The sequence below is a fragment of the Artibeus jamaicensis genome, unplaced genomic scaffold (assembly GCF_021234435.1).
Source record: "Artibeus jamaicensis isolate MK-2021 breed Jamaican fruit bat unplaced genomic scaffold, CSHL_Jam_final contig_387, whole genome shotgun sequence".
Taxonomy (NCBI): domain Eukaryota; kingdom Metazoa; phylum Chordata; class Mammalia; order Chiroptera; family Phyllostomidae; genus Artibeus; species Artibeus jamaicensis.
Genome location: NW_026521812.1, coordinates 1,996,983 through 2,004,591, shown reverse-complemented (window position 1 = coordinate 2,004,591; position 7,609 = coordinate 1,996,983).

Genomic DNA, 7,609 nt, shown 5'->3' with positions numbered 1-7,609 from the left:
AGTATCAGTGTGTCGTCAATACGTTGTCTATAGCCGGGAGTTGTGGAGTGATTATGGGCCCTTGAGCCAGGACCGATCCGGAGCTCCTGCCCTACACAGATATTCTCAGAAAATATATATTGTCCCCCAGACCTGAAGCGGGGCCACGCTCCCAGGTCCGCTGGCCGCAAAGAGTTGCCATTTATTGTTTGATCATCAATGAGTGAACATATGCTTATGCGGCCAGCAGAAGCTAAGCACTGTCCTCAGGGATCTGCAGCTTTACAGTACTTAGAATGTACATTCACAAAATGCTTATGTTATCCAACCTACCAAATATGGGACTGATCCTGACCTGGCCTAGCCGCAGGCGGCAAAGTGATCACTAAGTCATGACAAGTGATATTCTAATTTTAAATTCCAATAGATACATTAGAGTAACATGACAACTTAAGATCAACTGTGCCTGCGGCTGACCTACATAAAATTTTTCTATGTCCCACAACATTTCTTCATTAAACTAACACTGGGTGTCTATCATGCCTCAAGTTCCAGGAATTCTAAATACCAGGAAATGCCATAACAGGCAAGACAGGAAGGTCGTTGCCCTGCTGGAGCTTACCTTCTAGTAGAGACCTCACGCTTTCTCTGAGCACCAAATGTAAATAGCCTCTCTCTCCACTCCTTCCTTATTTTTCTTTACAGTACTTGTCATCATGTATGGTAAGTACATGTTGGGGCAAAAGTAGGTTTGCAGTTGTATGTGAAAGCTTATGCTTATATTATTATTTATTACATTATTTTCCATACAAATAACTTTAAACCTACTTTTGCCCCATCCTGTATTCATGCCTCCCCTGCAGCCAGATGAGACTGTGAACTCCAGAACAAGAACTTTATTTTGACCCATGCTGTTATATCTCCAGTGATTTAGGAGCGCCTGGGGTGTGTGTGTATATAATAGTCATTTAACCAATTGGTCGGATTTAATTGGATATGGAATGAGAGAAAACGATCACCAAGAATGATTTGTAGCTAAGCAACTGGCAGAACCATAGTGATTATAATGGTAGACCCAGGACTCTAAACTAAGATGAAAGGAGGGGCAGGAAAAGGGTGTTGGGCAATATACAACTTTAAGGCAAATGAATCGGCAATCTTATATGAAATTAGTAAATCACCATATTCTCAATATTCCTTTTCCTTTTTTATTTTGCCCTCATAAGTAAATAATGATTGCTTTTTAAAAGATTTTATTTATTTTTAGACAGATAGAAAGGGAGGGAGAAAGAGAGGGAGAGAAACATCAGTTTGTGGTTGCCTCTCATGTGCCCCCTACTGGGGGCCTGGCCTGCAACTCAGGCATGCACCCCAGCTGGGAACTAAAGCAGCGACCCTTTGGTTCACAGGCCAGCACTCAATCCACGGAGGCACACCAGCCAGGGCATAAGTAAATAATGATCTTAAAACCTTCTCCCATTCCAGTCTGATATCAAACGGCACGTGATAGCTACCAGAACAAAAAGGGAATGCTTTGTTGACAAAGCATTCATGCATACTACATCTTAATAATCTTCTGAGGTTTGACATTCTCTATTGCCCATTTTTCCGTGAAATGATTTCTCTGAACTTTGGGAATGATGCAAGACTCATAAAAGCTTCTCTGACTTTACATAGCTACCTTTTATCTGGCTTTTGTGTTCAGAAATATGGTGGCTTACTTTCTAAGATTTTTCTAGCTGTAGTCCCTTCCATTGGGTTATCTAGGCGCCCTTCTTTATCTCTCTCCTGCTTATTTTATTCCACTTTTAGTACTTTCTCTTCAGTGAGGGGCCAGTCTCTGTCTGAAAGGAAGTCTTAAGACAAGACTTCCTTTTGTCTTCCTTTCGGCAGGTCCATTTGGAGATTTCACTGGGGTAAACTAGTCTATTCCTTAATGTGGGTACTTGCATTATGAGGAAAAAACCTCGAGGTTCCGCTGGCTGATGTGGGATTCTCCTCTTCTTACCAGTCAGACATTACCTGAATTCTTCCTTCTACTCACAAAGAAGTCAGTATCATGCAGGTAGGTGGTTAGCCTCCATTTGCTGATACTTGGGGGTTCATAAAAAAAGTTTGTCACCTAATTTAATTGCAAATGCCATCCAGTTATTTGGTTTGGGTATGTAGGTGTAATTTTCCAGAACCACTAATACACTATAATCATCATACTGAATCATGTTTTGAATACCCAAAACCAAAAATTTTTAATTCAACTATACACCCATTACCAAGTAGTTGTTTAGTAAATTAATAGAGAGATGCTGAGGGCTGACCTGGGCAAAGCTGAGAAAAAATTGTATTCAATCTTGCAAACTGCCCAGAACTCTATTAGCTTTGTGACATAAGCCTAAATTTTAAATAAACTCAATTACTGTAATCATCTTAAATAATGCAACAGAATACAATATAGCATACTATCAAAGTACGAAATAGCCTCTCCAACCTTAACCATGAGTCTCATAAAAGGGTGTATTTCAAAAAGAAAAATACTTGGAGCCTTTTTCCTTGTTCTGCCTATGCTTAAAGCCTCTCAGGGTGGTAGTAACACAGTAAATTCAAACAGACCAGTGCTTTTAAGATTACACACCCCTTAAAGGGTCATTAAAGCTTTACAATTATTTATTCAAGTTTTAGAGACTAATTAAGACCAAGATTTCCCTTACTAAAAAAGACATTTCAAATTAAATTCTCCTTCATTTAATTAACAATAGAAATGATTAAGTAATGGAAAACAGAGTAGAGCCTACTACCTATGAATCTATTGGGCTGGCCAAACCAGTTCGTTTGCTTTTTTCTGTAAGATGGCTCCAGTAGTGCTTGGTTGTCTTTAACTTCATTTGAAACAATTTTGATGGATTTTATTGTGACAGCTGTCATATCAGCATACAATTTTAAGAAAAACTCATCAAAACTGGTATTGCAATTTTTGTGTGTCATTTTAGTATTAAGATGAAAAAAATACACATTTTAATGAAAAAAATACACATATTATGCTTTATTCTTTCAAGAAAGGTTAGAAACATAATGAGATGCAAAGGAAGATTTGGGCAGTGTATGGAGAAGGTGCTGTAACTGATCAAATGCATCAAAAGTGGTTGCAAAGTTTCATGCTGGAGCTCTCTCACTGGACGATGCTCCACTGTCGGGTAGAGCAGCTGAAGTTGACAGTGATCAAATCAATATTCATTGAGAACAATCAACATTATACCACACAGGAGACAGCCAACATACTCAAAATATTCAGATCAATAGTTATTGGTGAAAATGAAAAACATGTCTTTTACGGACAAAACTAAACGAACTTTTTGGCCAACCTAATAAATTGCTATTTATTTATAGTAATATGAAAATTACAAAATATAAGTTAAATGTAGTCTTAAAGCAGAAATTTTAATTTGAACCTTTAAATTATTTCTATAAAAATAAGCCTAAGTTATGCTTAGTGTTTGAATCCAAAGGTCTTATGTGTTTATCACAACTACTTGTTACATTTTTTTCAGATTTTATTTATTTTTACAGAAGTGATGAGAAAGTGGGAGAAACACTGATTAGCTGCCTCTAGCACGTGTCCTGACCAGGGACCAAACCTGCAACCCAGGCATGTGTCCTGACTGGAAATTGAACTGGCAATCTTTTGCTTTGCATGCTTAACCGAGACACACTGGTCAGGGATACTCACTATTTTTGAACAAAAAAATTATATCTAGACCTCACTAAAAGCAAAAAAGATAACTTTTTTTCTGTTCCCCCTTACTTTTTAATGTGTGACTTCATAGATTCTGTCATCTGTTTTTATACAATCTTATATTCACAAGGACTGCCTTGACTCTTAATCACTTAAAGAACTGGTTGGAACCTAGAACACAGACAAGAAAAATAGTTAAAGGATGGCCTGCCCGTCCTCTGGATTATCCAAACGGTTCATCAGTATTCCTGATGTTTCCATGTAATCCTTTTCATTTTTAGCAACAACTCGTACTTTCTTAAGAAAAATTCAAAAATTCCACTTCATAAAAAAATCCATTTTAATTTCTTACAAGGGACACGGCATAAGACTTTAAAGAAATGCTGCATTACTGCTACGTTTTCCCAATGTTGTGATAGAAAGTTTTTAAAATTATCACTGACAATCTCAGTTGGTAACATCCAATTTAGTAAGTCACACACGTTGAACTGTAGCTCTTAATTGTGCCTAACATGTAATGCAGAGAACTAGCAGAATGTTAAGCTCCAAGTAGTGCAGCATTCCTAACAGGGAGCTATTTAGATTTTCCATACTTCTGTAATCAGGAAACTTGTCAAATACCTAGGAGTCTAGTATTAACTCATTGAGTTATAAAGTCTGTGTACCTATTTCTATGGCTCCGGTTCTGTCCTATAAATATGGCAGATGTTAAAATGATGTTAGTCAGTGTTATTAAAGGCTCTTCCTTGGCCCTGTGACTTGAGTTTCTCTCTCCTCTGTGAAAGAAAAAGCCCTTTACCTCGAAGACTATCAAGGACCCATCTGAGTCATCATTTTTATATAGTAAACACACCTTATTTGATATTATTTCACCCCTCCAGCTCCAGGTTCCCTTCCTTCATTTTCATTTTCTCTTAAAAACATGGTGCTCTGAGGGTGAGGTGGAGCTGGGTGAAGATGCACAAAAGGGGACAAAGTGGGGACAACTGTTAATAGCATAAACAACGAGATGAAAAATTTAAAATAAGTCTTATTCTGGGGGGGAAAAAAAAGCTGGTACAACACACATGGGCTTCCAGAATGCTCAATTTCTTGACCTGGGTAGTTGATATGCAGAATTTGGCTCTAGAATTACAAATGCATACTAAACTGAACACACATTTTATGTTGAAAAACAAAACATGGTACTCCAACACACACGCAAGGTGACGACTTGAGCAATGTATAAAAAGGTTAACAATCTAACTCTTCTGGTTCCTTTCAATCTAAACTCTCTTCTGTTCAGCACACTTTTTTAGAGATTTTATTTGTTTCATTTTAGAGAGGGCAAGGGAGAGAGGGAAACATCAATGTCTGGTTGCGACTCACGCACCCCTAACTGGGGACCTGGTCCGAAACCCAGGCATGTGCCCTGACTGGGAATCAAAGTAGTGACCCTTTGGTTCACAGGCTGGCACTCAATCCACTGAGCCACACCAGCCAGGGCTGTTTAGTACATTTTAAAGGCAGCTTAGATTGTGAGCAATGTATAGAAAGATTAACTATGCTAACTCCTCTGTTTATTACAATCTGAACGCTCCTCTGTTCAGCACACATTTAAGGCATCTTCAACCGAACTAGGTTTCAGCAGCAGCCATAAAATAAATTGGCTTATACTTGCCAAATCTCTATATGCAGTCATCAGCTTTCACTTACACACTTAAAGAGCACTTATTACACACATATGCTATGTACACCATACACAATGCTAAGTGCTAAACATTTATTCTGGCAGACAAGGTGAAACAATGAGTTCCTAGCCTAAAATAATATGCTGCATTTAATGACAAGAGTTGTAATTTTTTGCTAGGATACCAGATATTATGGTAGATAAGTGGACAATGGGTGGGATAAGGCAAAGCAAAATGCAACTCATAGGGAATTCCTTCAGTTAATTTTAACTAAGGTTTACACAGTAGGATGACATCAAATGGTTTTTAGCTTAAAATAATAATTTTATAGTTGAAAAACCCACAGAATGCAATTAAAGACTGAAATTTAAGGGTCAAAAAGTCCAAGTTACAAGGCCACTGCAGCAACTGGAATGATGTGGGGGATGAAAAGGAGGAAACCCTTTGTAGTAAGTTGAGTATCACCACCAAATTTTTGTGTAACTTTATATTGATATTAAACAGATAAATTCTGTACTTTATGTATCTTAGTGATGATATTCAACTTTCAAAAAATTCAAAATGTATTTAACATTCCCTCATGGCAGTCTTAGAGTCATCCTGGAAGTTAATATAGTTTTCCCCTTCTAGTACAAATAAAGACAAAAGTTATGACCCTCCATACTCAAGGACTAGCTAATTTACCAAGTAAACCATTGTCCCGGTGAGTGAGAATGGTATTTTTTCTGTGGCTCTTTACATTCCATGGTATTTCCAATACCAAAAAGTTATTGCCAAATTGTTCATGCTGTGGATGCATAAACCCACACGTAGGTGAATATTCATCTAACTGTATAATATACTATTACCTGCTTTTATTAAAGGGAAGGCCTCATTATAATGGACTTAGGAAGCTGGGCAAAGCCAAGAGACTAGGAAAAACCATTCCAATTCCCTTTTTTTAAATTAAATTAATTTTTTAATGATTTTATTTATCTTTAGAGGGGAAGGGAAGAGAGGAAATGTCAATGTACGGTTGCCTCTCATGTGTCCCCTGCTAGGAACTGGCCTGCAACCCAGGCATGTGCCCTGACTGGGAATTGAACCACCATCCTTTGGTTTGCAGGCCTGAGCTCAATCCACTGAGCTACAACAGCCAGGGAGCAATTCTTAAGGGAAGAGCATTAAAACCCACCACTTGCCCAACCAACCCTTTTCTATTTGCAAGAATTAAAATTATCTTCTGCATTTTAAGAGTGCTGTAAACCAGCCCACTGTTGTAAACACCTAAAATAGCTTCAGGAAAAATCCTATGTACAGATGATAAGAAAAATAGGGAGTCGGCTCATAAATCAACACAATCGCCAAGGTCCTCAAGCCACAGAATGGAATACAACTAATTTCTATGTATTTCTGGATTCTAAGAAACAGTAATAACAAACCTTGTTCACTTCAAACTTTGTTAATGTAAGATTTCTAAATTTTAGTATGTATCTCAATAAGCAATTAGACCCCTGACATTCATATTTAAAATATTTGAAAACCCTAGATGTATACAACAGATTAAAATTTTGTTAAGGGATATATCAGTATTTACTAAAGACTATACACAATCCTATGACAATCAAGTTAATTTCACCTGCCTAATAAAATTGCATACTTTTACATTGAAGTTACCCAGCAAAATTCACCCTTGTCACTGTGGTGATTGGTTGGAGCATTGTCATGTAGACCTAAGAGTCATGGGTTTGATACCCAGACAGGATATGTGCCTAAACTGCAGGTTGAGTCCCTGGTTGGTGCAAGTCCCTCCCTTCCCCTCTCTGTGAAGTCACTAAGCATACCCTCAGATGAGGATAAAATTACCCAGTGAAATTAAACATACCTACAGAGTTCTTACTTTCCTAAAACGTTTTAAAAGGGTAATTTGCCATCTGTATCACACAAAATCTATTTGTCTTAGCACACAAACTTCTGTGAAAATGTTTAAAGTTGACAGAATGGGCCATTTTCATTTCAAGTAACTTGTAAGAGGGGCTTGGTGTGAATTATACCAAATCTTACTCAAAGTGAACAAGGACTAACTTTTAAAAAGCTTTGTAATTATTGACTAATATGCTTTTGGAAAGAGTAGTAATGCTAATTCTCCATCATAATGTAAGTTCCTGTATTAATACAGGAGTACGAAGGCTAGACTAGAAATCCAGAATTCCTGCATTCTCTAATAATGGCTTGGAATAATCCCCTGTACAAT